Raw genomic sequence first — 15,834 nt, 5'->3', positions numbered from 1 at the left:
AAATCTTCAAATTTTTAATTAAGGAACTGGACTCTGATCTACTTTGCGCGTTAAATGTCGATTGTTGGATCGTCGGCAAATTCCACATCACTACCTTCATTCGTACCGGCATCGGAAACTAGTCCTTGGTAAAAGGAATGCGCTTCAGAGTTTGTCAGGAATTGGGTTAGGTGCAATAAATCGTGCAACTTAGCGGTCTTAATAGGCAGAGGTTCATTATATAGCTTCTTTAGTGGAACAAGTTTCAATTTTCTCTTACGTGCCTGATTTTTTTGAGGGAACTAACACGGCTGTAAGATATAGGCCAAAATAGTGGTCTTTGTGTAACACAAACCGTGGGTGGTTATTTTCTATTTTTAAAATCCTGATAGGCCTAGTCGCCGTAGGACATTTTGGCACATAAAGATGGGACAAATACTCGGTCCATGTCTGAAAGTTAACTTCATCTGCACAGTTTATTACCTTGAATGGTGATGGTTTAATACATCTCTCCAGTCGTCCGGTATTTCCGTATACGATTTGGAATTCACCAAACTCATGTCCTTATCACATTCTAGGTAAGAATGTCCACGAATAGGCAATATTACTTTCACTAGGTCGAATCGATTAAGCTTGTGCACTACATAGTGGAGAAAGCGAATTACGGTAAAATTTTTGTTTTGTCCGCCGCACGAATCACAAAAAATTATCAGATGGCGTATGTTTGAGTCCAAAATATGCAAAATAAAATGTTCCAACATCGAACAAACATCATCGGCACCTTTTCGGGCAACACTTTCGTCGTACGTATAAAACACTGAAGTTGCATCTGACAGTACATGAATATTAAATGATATGAAGTTGAGTTATCGGTGATAGTAAACATCAGATGTTGATATGTTGGGAGTGGGGAGGTTTTTTTGGTAATCCATCGTTATGGCTTCCATTGTTTCGTGTTTTTGTGATTTTTTTCTATATATTTTTTTCATGGTGTAAAACTTTTCGCTTTTCCGTAAATGGATTGTCTTTTCACGCATTAGTGTCTGCAGTGTTGTTTTCAATGAAGTTTTGTTTTCTGCATCAGTGCAGTTAGCAATTTTATCCGTCGTTATGGCAATGTTAGCTTTGAAAGTGTCGCAAGAGCTACATGTATCTTTACGTGGGTAGCCGAATGATATGTTGAAATCACCCACAAATATCTCACGAAATGTACTGTAGCCTATTTTATTATTATTGTGTGATTCATTAAACATTCGATGAAGTTTGGCTGTATTAAGTTCTGCAGGTAAATATATTTTACTAGTATCATGCCAAGAATAATGAGATTTCCTACCTTTCAGGGACTGTATAAAGCTCATTACCATTGTTCTTGTTTCATCGGTCAACTTATTATGTCTGTTTTTATGACCGCCTCGTCCATCTTCTTTAGCATCACCAAATTCAAGTAAATTTTTCTTTATGGTTTGAACACGGCGATTAGAGATGCCGTGTAAAGATAAAAACGCTTTATAGCAAAGAACAGTATCTTGTAACGAGCCACTCACATTTACCCGAACTCTATAGCTATAGGAAGATTGATTAAAATTTGCTTCAGCTTCAGGGTTTTGGCTTCTCCGTCTACCAACAGGTATAACCGTGACAAGACCTGTTAAATATTTGTTTTGAATATTGTAGTCCCCTAACTCATTAAAATGAGAAATTAATCGTTGTCTTTCATTCAAAGGGATGACTTGAAAACAGTTGTAACGAATACACTTACAGTCTTCCCCGACCTCGTGAGTGGATACACGCAATTTTTCCATTACATCACTCATTTTGGCGGTTTTTCTTCGCTTTTTGACATCTCCTGGCTGATTATTTTCATTAGATATATCACTATCACTAAGATCACTTGACATTATGAATTTTCGCAAAAACAAACTAATAAAAACTATAAAACGGCAGCAGCTCTCTTAGCGATAACAGAATAAAACTGACGCTTAGATGCAAACGACAATCTACGTTTAGTTACAAGGTCGTCGGAATCTGATCGTTATTAGCCGTCAGTGCGAGGAACCTGATCGTTCTTTTCCGTTAGCTTATATCTTTCCCCTTTAATATCTTCTGTACGGTGATCGTTATTATACAAATGAAACCATGCCTGGGTTCTTTCCAAGATAAGCTAAAACATGGCGCCAATATCTAAATTCCGACCAAAAATGGAGTCTGATCGTTCTTTCCCGTGGCCCTTCCTTGGACTGAAAGACGTGTTCAAAGATATTAACTGGGCAGATAAAGCAATAAATATTAATGAAAAAAAACTAAGTAATTTGAGATACGCTGATAACATTGTAATATTCGCTACAAGTTTCAAAGAACTACAGACCATGATAACGCAAGTATTTCAAGCTTCGGAAAAAGTAGATCCTAAGACGAACTTGGAAAAAACAAAAATAATGACAAATACACTGAACATTAAAGAAATAACGTTGAACGACATAAATTTAGAAATAGGACGCGAATACATCTACCTGCGACAGATAATGAAAGTTAACAAAGAAAATTAAACTGCCGAAATTGCCAGAAGAATAAGGTTAGCGTGGGCAGAATTTGGATATTTGAGTTAGATTTTGAAATGCACTAAAATACAACAATATTTGAAAACCAGAATTTACGATCAGTGTATCCTCCCTATACTCACATATGGTTCACAGACGTGGACAATAACCAAGTCTAATATGGATAAAATAGTAAAGACACAAAGAGCGATGGAAATATTAATGTTTGAGGTAAGACTTATAGACAAAAAACAAACAAATGGATTAGAAGCAAAACCAAAGTAAAAGACGCAGAGGAAAAAGCTGTCAAATTAAAATGGAGCTTCGCAGTACACAATGCCCGACTGAAGGATAAAATATGGAACCACGAAATACAATAATGGAAACCATGGTTAGGAAAGAGAAGCAGAGGAAGACCACAAGTAACATGGGCTGATAATATTAAGAAGATCGGAGGACACAACTTTAAGCAAGTGGCGCAAAATAGAAAACATTGTATTGATTTGGGGGAGGCCTATGTCCAAAGTTGGATTACTTAAGGCCGAAGGGAAAGAGGAAAATATTAACTGTAGCACAAATTAATGCCAAAATGATAAACCATAAGTTAGAATGACAAGAACATGTTCAAAATCGAAACGATAATCATCCATTATAATCGCTCATTTACCAGTGTCTGTTTACAGTAGGAGAGCAGAAGCAATAAAGACTTGATAAGGGACACTTGAGAAGGAAATTGATATTTGTAGAAAAAAAATTATGGAGAAATGTTATTAGGAAAGCTGACTTTACCTACTGTTAAACGCAAAGGCAATGGTGATTAATTGCCATCAATTATGTAGTGTATAATTTTATGTTCGTAGAATATTTCTAATTTTTGGTTATTTCCAATAAATCAGCATGACACTATCTTTTTTGAAGTAAGAATTCCATAAATTTCATTTTTTTTTCACACACAACAAAGTGTCCCAGATATATCGATCCTTCCACCGGCCAATAATAAGAATAGCCCCGATTAGTGTGAAAATGCGAAGATATTAATATTTCCCAGGATGAAATATGAGAGAGTCGTCCTTTAAGGAACAGGAGCGGGAGCAGCACGCGTCTAGTGACAGGTGCCGAAAGGATATAGGCGATAGTCGACAAGGAACACAGTCACTGATAAATTGAAGTGGACATAGGTCCTCGAAAAATTTACGCCGCTTGAATTCAATTCACGTCTCTCCATCAGGATATATTTTTAAAAAAGACGTACCCAAGGATTAAATATATAATCGAGTTGATCTAGTTTCCTGTCTCTAAAGAATGTCTCGTATGGATAGAGATATAAATATCCAAACTATTTTTTATCGCTTGTAGGTGTAAATATTGAATTTATTTTCCATAAATTATATAAATTATCATACATAGTGTTTTATAAGTAACTATTACGATTTTTGTTACATTGATTGATTGTTATACAGCTGATTCAGCTTGTTCAAGAATAATATTACCATTGAAATTGTTTTCTTATGCATCTTTTTTCTCGTCCAATTAATCTTTTCAACGGTACAGATAATTTAATGACTTAAAGATAAAAAACATAGTTTTTCTCTCGGAAGTATTTTCTCGGAAGTCTCAGGAGAATTTTTTTTTTTTTTTATTTCAACTTTAACGTGCTCGGCTACTATGGCCACTTACACAGGTACTATAACATGAATTTTCATTACACAAACATTAAGTGTTACATTAAGAATATGTTACAATAATACGGAATGATAATAATATGTTATACAATGTCTAAATTAAAATCTAATTATATTTTTTGATATAAGTGTTCATCTCTAAGGAATTGTAGCACAGCTTTTATTTGGTCAGGGTTGTTTAGGATATCTCGTACTTCACTTTTGAGTTTGTATTGTAATCTTCTGGCCGAATGTTGATGGCATTCAGTGAGAATATGTTTGATTGTCAAATATGATTGGCAGATTTGACAGGAGGGACGGATGCTAGAGGACATTAGGTAGCCGTGTGTGAGTTTTGAATGTCCTATCCGAAGTCGTCTTATCACAATGAGATCTCGTCTTGAGAGGGCTGAATAGTCAAATGTAGGCTGACTGGTTATTGACGGTTGTATTTCGTGTAAGATCGAACGGTTAGAGTTCCAATGCTGCTGCCAAAGGAGTCTGGTTCTTCTTTTAATATATGATTTTAGGTCCTTACAAATTTGAATTTTATCGGTGATTTCAGGAGATGCTGTAGCAAGTTTAGCATAGTGATCTGCAGTTTCATTGCCTTCTATACCAATATGAGATGGCAGCCAGATTATGGTAACTGTTATGTTTTGGGACAAGATAATTTGGTAAGAGTCTAGGATCTTTTGGACGATTGGATGATCAGTAAATATATTTTTGATAGAATAGATTGATGCTAAAGAGTCTGTGCATATGGCAACCTGCTTATTAGGTGGAGATATATGGTTAAAAGCTTGCAATATACTAAATAATTCGCCAGTATGAACGCTGCTGATGGCTGGTATAAGTGATGACTTAATTAGTGAATGAGAGGTTGTAACAGAGCAGCCTACTCCTGTGTTATTTTTTGAGGCATCCGTGTATAATATTAGGTCGTATTTATTTGTATCTATAATGTCTTTAAGTGCATTTATAATGATCTCTTTCGGATGTTTATTTTTATCGAAGTTGGTGAGCGAGGTGTTAAATTTGGGCGTGGACATGATCCAAGGAGGAGATGGAGGGAGATAAAGAGGAAGGGTATGTGTAAGAGAGATATCATTAAGTGTCTGTGCTAAAATTAGTGGAATAGGCTTTATTGGTGGTAGGAAATTGGTATTGTGTAAATTATACGTGGACATTACAAATAAGGGATGCACTGGATTAGAGGGGTTAGCTGATACCGATGCTGCATAAGAGAGTAGCAGTTGTTTTCGTCTTATACAAAGAGGAGGTTCGTTAGCTTCGCAATAAAGATTATCTACAGGACTAGATCGAAAAGCACCAATACAAAGACGAAGGGCTGTGTTGTGAATTGAGTTTAGAAGGTTAATATATGTTTTGGAGGCGGATATATATATGTGACAACCATAATCTAGCTTGGAGCGTATTAGTGATCTGTATATTTTAAGAAGTGAGTTTTCGTCAGATCCCCAATAATGATGTGATAGAGTTTTTATTATGTTTAGTCTTATGCTCGTTTCTCCTTTTATTGCAAATATATGTTGCTTCCAAGTTAGTCGTGAGTCAAACGTTAATCCGAGAATTTTGCATTGTTTAACAACAGGAAGAGGGACATTGTTGATAAAAATAAGTGGAGATGGAGAAGGGGGACGTCTACTAAAGTTTATAATTTTAGATTTTACATAGGATAAAGATAACCCCATGTCACTAGTTTTTTTTTAAAAGTGTGTCAACAGCAGTTTGAATAAGCTTCGAGGTGGTAGAAGAGTTTTGTCCATGACAGTAAATTACTAGATCATCAGCATACATGATATGTTTAATAGGGGAAATGAGGTGAGAGCATAAATCACTTATTGCTAGATTAAAAAGTGTAGGACTTAGTACCGATCCCTGAGGTACGCCATCAGTTTGAGTATGAGTAGAAGATAAAATACCGTTGACAGAGACTCTGAACGATCTAGAAGATAGAAAATTTCGTATGAAGTTAAATATATTACCATTAATATTAAGAAGGATAAGTTTGTTTAATATATATTGCCTACTTATAGTGTCAAAAGCACCTTCAATATCAAATATGGCAGCTACGACTTCTTGTCTTTTGTTTAAGGCCTCTGATATATGAGTTTGGAGGATTACAAGGTTGTCTTGGGTTGAACGGTTCTGACGAAATCCTGACTGTTCACCAGCAAATATCTTATGTTTTTCAATGAACCATAGGAGTCTTTTATTAATAAAAGAGGTTAGTCTTTGTATGTGGGTAATTGTGTGTCTTTTATTAATCATTTTTTCGAATATTTTGCACATCGTACAAGTTAGTGATATAGGTCTAAAAGAGTTGGCCAAGGAACATTCTAGGTTAGGCTTTTTAATAGGTATTACGATAGAGGTTTGCCATTGATTGGGAAATTGGTTAGATGACCAGATTAAATTATAGATCTCAAGTATTTTGAGTAGGCTACAGTTTGAGAGCTTTTTGATTAATATGTAAGGAATGTCGTCAGGACCAGCGGCATTGTTTTTGCAAGTTTGAATAACTGATACTAGTTCTTCAAACAGAAAGGGAGAATTAAGATGTGTGATGTCCATTATTGTTTCGGGTAAGGAACAGGGTGGGGCGTTAGGTAATGGTTTTCGTAAGGAGGTATCTATTTTACTTTTGAATTTAGTGTCGAAGTGCGTTGCTAGGGTTTCACCGATTTCTTGATTGTCAGTGATTGTAGTGTTATTTACAGCAATACTAGAGATTTTGAGGTTGGTGTTGTTTCCTTGGATTTGCCTAATCTTTTTCCAGAGATCCGCCGGATTGGTGCTTGAATTAATAGAGGATACATAATCTCTCCAAGATGATTTTTTACTTTGTTTTATAATAAATCGGGCTTTGGCTCTGGTTTTCTTTAGTTCAATAAGATTCTCCAGATTTTTGTTTTTACGGTAATTTTTAAGAGCTAATTTTTGTTGTTCTGTTGCAGTTTGGCAAGATGTATTCCACCAAGGTACTGCCTTTCTTTTATGGGAAATACTATTTTTGCCTATGTGCAAATTTGCAGCTTTAAGTATGGAATCTGTGATTAATAATAGATTATTGTTAATATTGTCGGATAGGGATAGAGAAGGTAAGGTGTTATCTGTTTGTGAAGTATAGTCTATCCAGTCGGCATTTTTTAGCCGCCAGAAGTTTCTGGTTATAGTTTGTTCATGGTTGGAGATATCAGATGATACAAATATTGGAAAGTGGTTGCTGTCATATAGATCATCGGAAGTTTTCCAAGTTAGTGAAGTATATGTTTTTGGGTCGCTAAAACTAAGATCTATCGCCGAAAATGTGCCAGAGGAAAAGTTCAGATGCGTATTAGAGCCTGTATTTAGTAGACAGGAGCCTGTGCAATTGATAACGTTTTCTATAGTTTTACCTTTGCCATTAGTGTGGTTTGACCCCCACATAAAGTTATGAGCATTGAAGTCACCTACTAGAATATATGGAACGGGGAGCTGATATATAAGATTTAGAATTTCAATTTCTTTAAGGGGGTAGTTAGGAGGAATGTAAACACTACATATCGTAAGTTTATTAGGACACCAAGTAGTTACGGCGATAGCCTCGAGTTCGGTGGTGATGAGAAGATGGGATGAATATATTTCACTTGAAATAAAAATAGATGTCCCACCACTGGCTCTGTCACAATTAGTTCTGATATAATGATATCCTTCGAACTTTTTTAGTGTGGGAAGCTTAGATATTTTTGAGTTCGTTTCTTGTAGACATATGATATCGGGTTGTTTTTCTGTCACTGGTTGTTGGATTCTTTTAATACGGGGAAAGAACCCATCGCAGTTCCATTGGATTAAATTGAAGGTGAATCTTGAGTTGAAGGGGTAAGGGGCAACTGAGATGGTTGTTCTGGCTGTTGGGAGAGAAGGGTTTTGGTTTCATCATCGGTTAGGAGTTCAGATGAGACGCTGATATTATCAGAGTCATCTGGGTTTAGCTGTCTTTTAGTTTTCTTTTGAAGTCTCGTAAGTCGATTTTTAAGGGATCTTTCCTTAGTTTCTGAATGGAGAACTGTTATGTCTTGTAATAGTCCTTCAATATTTGACGTAAAAACAAAAGCTTCATTAAGTGGACTAGGATTACCATGTGTATTTTCTAGGAAAGCAATAAACTGAGTCTCGGTCAAAGTTAGACCAGATGGATTATTTTTATAAATGGCCGCTACGGATTGTAGTGAACTAGCTGTTAGATTATGTTCCTCTGATTTTGTAGTTTTTGTTTTTTTCTTGTGAGGTTTGGAGATAGTGTTTGTTTTTGTGGATAACGGAGGAAGCATTTGATTAGACGCTGGTTCGGGTGTACTTGCTGAAGATGATAGAGAAGGAATATCAGAATTGCTGTCTGTTGATATAGGTCTTTTTTGTCCTTGTGTGGGTGGAGTTGATGGGTGTATAGTTTCAGTATCTGTTTCAGTGTGGGTTTCTGTGCAATTTAAAGTAGTTAGGTCTGATTGAAAAGGAGTGTTTACGTCAGAAATTATATCAGTAATTTCAGATGTAGAGGGCTCTAGATGGGGTAGTTCAGTTTGAGAAAAAGTAGTTGGATTATTGGTACATGAGTCAGCGGTATGTCCGACCTCTTTACATAAAAAACAATGCAATTTATCCGTAGAAATAAATATTCTATAAGGTGTATTTTCGTATGTAATAACGAAGTTTCTATCTACTGAAAAGTTCTCTTTATCGGGGATAATATACGTTACTCTTCGGAAGCTCATTATGTGTGCATAACCTTCTCCGAGTGCACCACATTTCACAAATGACACAGGAGAGACCAGCTGTAATCCAATATCTTTAAGGGCTTTCTCAATTATGGAATGTGGAATTGAAGGAGATACGTTAGATATAAGAAGGCGTTTAGCTGGGGTGATAAGTCTTCTGATGGGAACTACTGTAGAGTTGATAGAGATATTTTGATGTGTTTTTAGAAGGTTATCGACAACTGTAGGCGAGGAAAGATAAATACAAATGCGGTTATTCGGAATACGTGATGCAAAGGTAATGTTTTTTGGGATAACAATGTCCCCTATAGCTTTAACATAGTCAAATAAAACAGTATTTGGAATAGCGTGCATTAAAATGGCTTGCTCCTTACGTGGGAAAGTAGGAGGTGGAGGTTTGGATAAAGTAGCAGCGACATATGATTTTGTGGGGAGGACTTGTGGAGTGGTGAGGTTTTGATTTGAGTTCATTTTTGTGAGTGTTCCTGGATACCAAAAACACTTCACTTAATTTTTAGTATTGCAACAGTCGTCCTATTAGGACACTGTGGATAAAATAATAGGAATATAACAGTTACCTGTATCTGCAGTTTTTCTTCAGTTGAATATAATAATATTATAGTCCAATAATAATTGCTGTTTCCATAACACACAAAATAATTCGAATTATCACATCACAAGGTAATGTTTACTCGTTGGCCATCTCAATGGGAATCTTGAATACTAATTAATTGTAATATAACTATTAAATACTGTTTAATATACACAAAATTATTAAAAACTAATAGGAGAACTTTTAATTATCAAGTTTAACTTTGACAGTTATTTGACAGTGTCCAGGAGAATTAAAATCTGCTTTATTCGAAAAAAAAAGAGGAATAATTCGCCACTAATAGTTTCAAATGAAAAATTTTAATTTACTTACCAGTCCATTTTCAGGATCGTATAACCATAAGCCATTTATGGTGAGAATTTTGTAGAAGAAAATGGAAGCATTCAAAAAGTAAACCCATTTACTTATTATATAAAGAAAAGAAGTAAAGGTAATCAAACAAAAAAACACTGGAACAATTAAATACAATTTTACAGGTTTGGAAAAATCATAATAACCTTGAACAACAGATCTTTCCCACACAATGTGACTGCTCATCAATACCTTATACAAGATTAAATTTCGTTCTTATTGGCCCGTAGAAGGTAATGAAAATTCCAATTATTGCAGAACAAAACGATATGTGGAGGTGGGAACTAATATATTTTTGTAGAGGCTCTTTAACTATAAAATATTGTACTACAAACGATTAAGACTTTGTCATTGTTGTTTGTAGATTTCTTAGTGATTTTAATAATTTTTTAATTTATCTTTGCATGCATCCTGTTTGATCAAATATAGCTTTCTGGAATGTGCCCTCACTATTTACATATACCAAGTTCTTTTTAACTCCTCTTAGTATTTTTACGCCTTTTAATAGTTTATTAACCATTTATATAGACAAAGATAGTTTATTATAGATACAGGCAATGGAATAGGACAGAAGAATTTACTAAGCCCCAAGCTATTTAATCTAAAGATGGAGACAGTCATAAAGAGCGTTAATAAAGGAAGAAGATACAAAATCTGGAAAATAAAGTTAATACTATCTGGCTAGACAATCCAATATTGATAGTTTAAATCGATCAAGATATCCTTCAAAGACTTAATACACTTCTCACAGATTTAATACAAGAGCAAAATAATTTAACATGATGGGTTCAACTCAGAACACTAGAACAATAGTAGTTAGTAAAGAACCCATAATATATAAACGAGAAGAAGATGGGGTTTCGATTGAGCACAAGTGATGGAAATAAAGTACCTAGGGATTACACGTCCAGCTATGGAGATGTTAGAAAAAAAGTAAAAGAGTAAATTAATTAGCAGGATACCTTAATACCACTATAAGACGTAACTTATATATTAACTGTGAGATGAAATGAAAAATCTATAAGGCCAGTATAAGACCAATAATGACATACACATTAGAAACAAGAACCAACGCAGTCAAAATACAGAGGATGCTGAAAACCTCAGATATGAGAATACTCAGAAAAATTACAGGAAACACACCGAGGGACCAAATAAGAAATGACGAGCAAAATGTAATATAGAGAGTATAAGCAAGTGGACACTAAAATTAAAAAAAAAATGGAACAGTCACGTCGGTAGAATGGAAATACAGGTTATTCCACGAATATACGACTGTTTTGGATTATTGCGACAACGAATATTTTACTGTGCAAGTAGAAGTATAAAAGTAAATTGGTCTAATTATTATTCCAATAAAAAGGATCTACTGTTAGTATGACATAATAAACTAAAATTATTTCAGTTAATAGATTTTCAGATAGACACAAAATTTATTGTGAAATTTAATCCGAAAATAACAAAAATTTTTACGCAAACGCTCCTACAAATAAATACAATGACGTGTATGAAGCCAAATGTGTTCATCAGACCATTTGGGTTGGTTTTCGGTGAAATGTTAACACCAAAGAGACGTGCCGGGTTTCTTTGATATTATTATTTATATAAGAAATATACTATTTTTAATATAAATTAAAAGAAATTGGCAGAACGATGGTTAAAAAACCAGAAAAAGAATCTAATATTTCACTGTGTTAGTTTTAAATATTTTTGTTTGCTTTGAGTGGATGTACTCTTAAAAGTTCCGAAAGTAACGGGTATCACATACCGGCTATTGATAGTTAAAGTACCGAGTCGTTACAGATAATAAAATGTAACGAAAATTTATATACAGTTTCATATATCGCCGACTGATTTTAGTTTTAAAAACCGTCCGTATAGAGGTGTCCGGTGAAGAGAGGTGTCCGTTAATAAAGAGTTTAGTGTAGTGTATTTGTTTATTGAAGCCAAAAATGCCGAGACGTGTTTTAGATGTAGACAACTTTATATTTAATGTACTTTCTTATTTTACTGCTGAGAAAACCAACGGGGGCCGTTTGCGACCAGTTCAGTCCGTACATAAACGTGTGTGTGATGCACTCTGTATTAGTGAAACAAAACTAAAGTCGGTTTTGCAAAAAGCAAAAAAAAAATAGGACAAAGTGAACTAAATGTCGCACAATATAAATCTCGCCGACAACCAAAGACTATAGATCTTCCCGACGGTTGCAAATTTGAAATCTGTGAGACAATATGTAAAATGCGCGAAAAGAAAGAAAATTAGAGAATAAGTAAGTTTTTTGGTGTTTTTAATCATCATTATCATCATCAATCGGCCCTGACTTGTCCATTGTTGAACATAGGCCTCCTCTAGACTTTTCCATCTGCTTCTGTTCTGCGCCTCTGCTATCCAATTGGTCACGATTCTTTTGAGGTCGTCGGTCCATCGCGTTGGGGGTCTTCCTCGGCTTCGCTTGTCAGCCCGTGGTCTCCACTCAAGCAATTTTTTTGTCCAACTGTCGTCTTTCATTCTTGCAACATGTCCTGCCCATCTTCATTTTTGCCTTGTAATATGTTCGATAATGTCTTCCACTCCGGTTCGTCTACGAACTTCCTCGTTTCTTATTCTATTTAAGCTTATTCCAAGCATTGATCTCTCCATCTTTCGTTGTGTCCTTCTCAATTTTTCGGCTGATATTTTTGTGAGAGTTAAGGTTTCTGCTCCGTATGTCAGGACTGGTAGAACGCACTGGTTAAAAGCTTTTCCTTTTAAATGGATCGGTATATTTGTTTTAAATACGTCTCTCATTTTTCCGAATGCAGCCCAACCCAGACTTAGTCTTCTGAGTAGCTCGCATGTTTGGTTATCTCGCGTTAACCTTATTTCGTGACCCAAATACACATATTTTTCCACAAGTTCTATGGGCGACTTTTCGATTTCTATTAGCTCATTGGGGACGAGATTGGTCATCATTTTTGTTTTTCCATAGTTTATTTTTAAACCGACTTTCTGGGTTAATTGCTGTAGTTGTTGTAGCATAACTCTGGCTTCTCCTAAGTTATCTGTTATGAGAACAATATCATCGGCATATCTGAGATGATTGAATATCGTCATTGAGACAATTAAACTAGGAGGTCCACTTTTGATGTCCCGAATCCAAACACTTTTTAATCTATGTCTGCATAGTGAAAACATTCCAAGTAAATGAAAGAAGAAGATATTTAATTATCTCAGATATGCCGATGATAGTGTTCTCATAACAGATAACTTAGGAGAAGCCAGAGTTATGCTACAACAACTACAGCAATTAACCCAGAAAGTCGGTTTAAAAATAAACTATGGAAAAACAAAAATGATGACCAATCTCGTCCCCAATGAGCTAATAGAAATCGAAAAATAAAGTATACTCTATTCCACGAATATATGACTATTTTAAATTCGGTTTAAGGTATCGATTTAACTGGTCCAATGTGCTGAATTGTACAATAGTAAATTCTCCCCATTTTTAAAATACTGTTATGACAGATATAAACCTTAGATTTAAATATGAAGTTATGATATAAATATAGAGTTGATAGTTTATAGAACAGTAGTTGTAATTCAGATTTTGAAGTATATAATTACTATCATTAAGTTTAGTATTCTATACAAGTTGGTTTTTAAATGAAGTGATTTAAACGAAGTATCTTAAACATTAAAAAAAAACACGGAAAACTTCTGAAAGTGTGTTTTTGCTGTGTTTTTAAGCAAATCTTTTATACTGGCGCTGTATTACTTTTTTGTATAAAGTAAAATGTTGAGGCATGCGTCACGAAACTAGCGACACAAGATGGCGTCGTCATTGGTAACGGAACTAGCGCTACAAGATGGCGTAGTCACGGGTAGCGTCACAAAATAGCTGTTCCTTATAACGATTCACTACTGTCGATCAATTCGTTTCTAGTCATCTTATATTTATTCTAAGCAGGTTTAAATTAAAAACTGCCTGAAGAATAACTACTAAAATATAGACATTAAATAAGAAGTAAAAAAAACAACGTTCCGTTGTTTTAAAATAATTTTATATAAATACAATTATTATTTTTAAACATATTATGTAGTTTATATAATAATTAAATTTACTATCAATTAATATTTATTTATATTTTATAATTAATTTAATATTTGATCTGAATTTGATAAGCATATCAAAAGTAAACAACATATTCTTTGTTAATACTTTAACAGGTGGCGTTAGGAGTAAACATAATAATTTATTAAATTTATTTAACCCATGTAGCGCCAATGGTGTGAACACGGACCATTTTTTTGTAGAATTTTTTATTGGTAACACCTTAATTTTTTTGAAATCCGTTAATTTTTTGAGCAACTAGAAGATATAAGTGTAACTAAATTTAATTATTATAAAAATACATAAAAAGATTTTTTTGAGTCATTAAATTTCGTGTTTGAAAATATTGGTTCGATATCCATAACCATTCGCGGAAGTCGACTTAGAATCTTGTCTGGTCAGGAATTTCAAAGTGATTCACACGCAGTTATTATATTTTATGTGTTGGAAAGACGGGTATTCTGGTATTCAGTATTGTTATAATCTAGGGTTGTGAGGTTGTGTAGTGTTGTAGACAATATGTCAGTTTGGAAAAATAACCCTAAAAGGGCTCTAACTTTGTTGGAATTGGAAGTCGAATTGGAGAATCTCAGTGATAATGATGATGGGAGCGCAGGAATAACTATAATATCTCCAGACTGTGACGAACTGATAGATGAAGAAATGATTGATTATGATGTAACTATTTACTATTTTTTAGTTTAATATCATTTATTACGTGATGTTGTAGGTGACAATGAGATTTGAGAGATTGCCAGTACATTTGAGATTTCTGCTAAAAATACCGTTTTTCGGGAACCCTTCACAAGTAAACACGAAGTTGACGGCTTTGTAGAGATTCCTACTAGGGAGTCATCCAACGTCGAACCAACAACTAGCAAATCAATTAAAAAACGTAAAGTATGTAGTATGACAACTCCAAAATGGTCTATAAAAACTGATCCGACATTTTCATCAGCACCACAATTACATGAAATTGAAAAAGGGATATATATTGAGAACCGTTTCGCCGGAAAAACCCCTTACTAATGTTTCCAACACTACCTGGGGTGATTGCGGGGTGGATTAAGTAGCTCTGTGGTTACTACAGCGGTACCAAGCCCGGATAAAATGTGGAGGGTGATTGGCAATTAACACCCTACCAATCTTAAAAACAAAATGCTTATTTTCCCCAAAAAAAGACAAAATGCATGGTTACAACAAAAAATTTACTAAGACGTAAATTGGAGCTGGAAGGCCAGATAATACAACAAGTGATGGAGTGTAAATACGTAGTCATCACATTATCTAGCCATGGAAAGCTGTAAACTGAAGTAAAAGATCAAGTGAATAGAGCAAACAGAGCTGCAGGCTGCCTGAATGAAACAATATGAAAAAACAAAAATATCGGGAAAGAAACGAAAGGCAGAATTTACAAAACAGTCATCAGACCAATAATGACATACGCGGAAGAAACAAGACCTGCCACATAACGGACGAAAAGGATTTTAGAAACAGCAGAGATGAAAATACTTAGAAAAACTGATGGTAAGACACTAAGGGACATAGCTAGAAGTTCGGTTATACGACATAAATGCAAGATGGAGAACATCAAGTACTGGGTAACAAATAAAAGAGTAGAATGGAACGATCATATAAGCCGAATGACAACAAATAGAGTAGTAAAGACGGCAAGAGACGGTTCTCCAATAGGAAGATGATCAGTAGGAAGACCACGAAAACGATGGAACGACAACTTACTGGAGGCACATTGAAAAACAGACAGAGTCATGTCTATATAAAAAGAAGAAGAAGAAGACGAATGTTTCCAGCACTTCTTCG

This window comes from Diabrotica undecimpunctata, chromosome 6 (assembly GCF_040954645.1).
Source record: "Diabrotica undecimpunctata isolate CICGRU chromosome 6, icDiaUnde3, whole genome shotgun sequence".
In the NCBI taxonomy this organism is placed as follows: domain Eukaryota; kingdom Metazoa; phylum Arthropoda; class Insecta; order Coleoptera; family Chrysomelidae; genus Diabrotica; species Diabrotica undecimpunctata.
Note: the sequence above shows the minus strand (reverse complement) of the source record.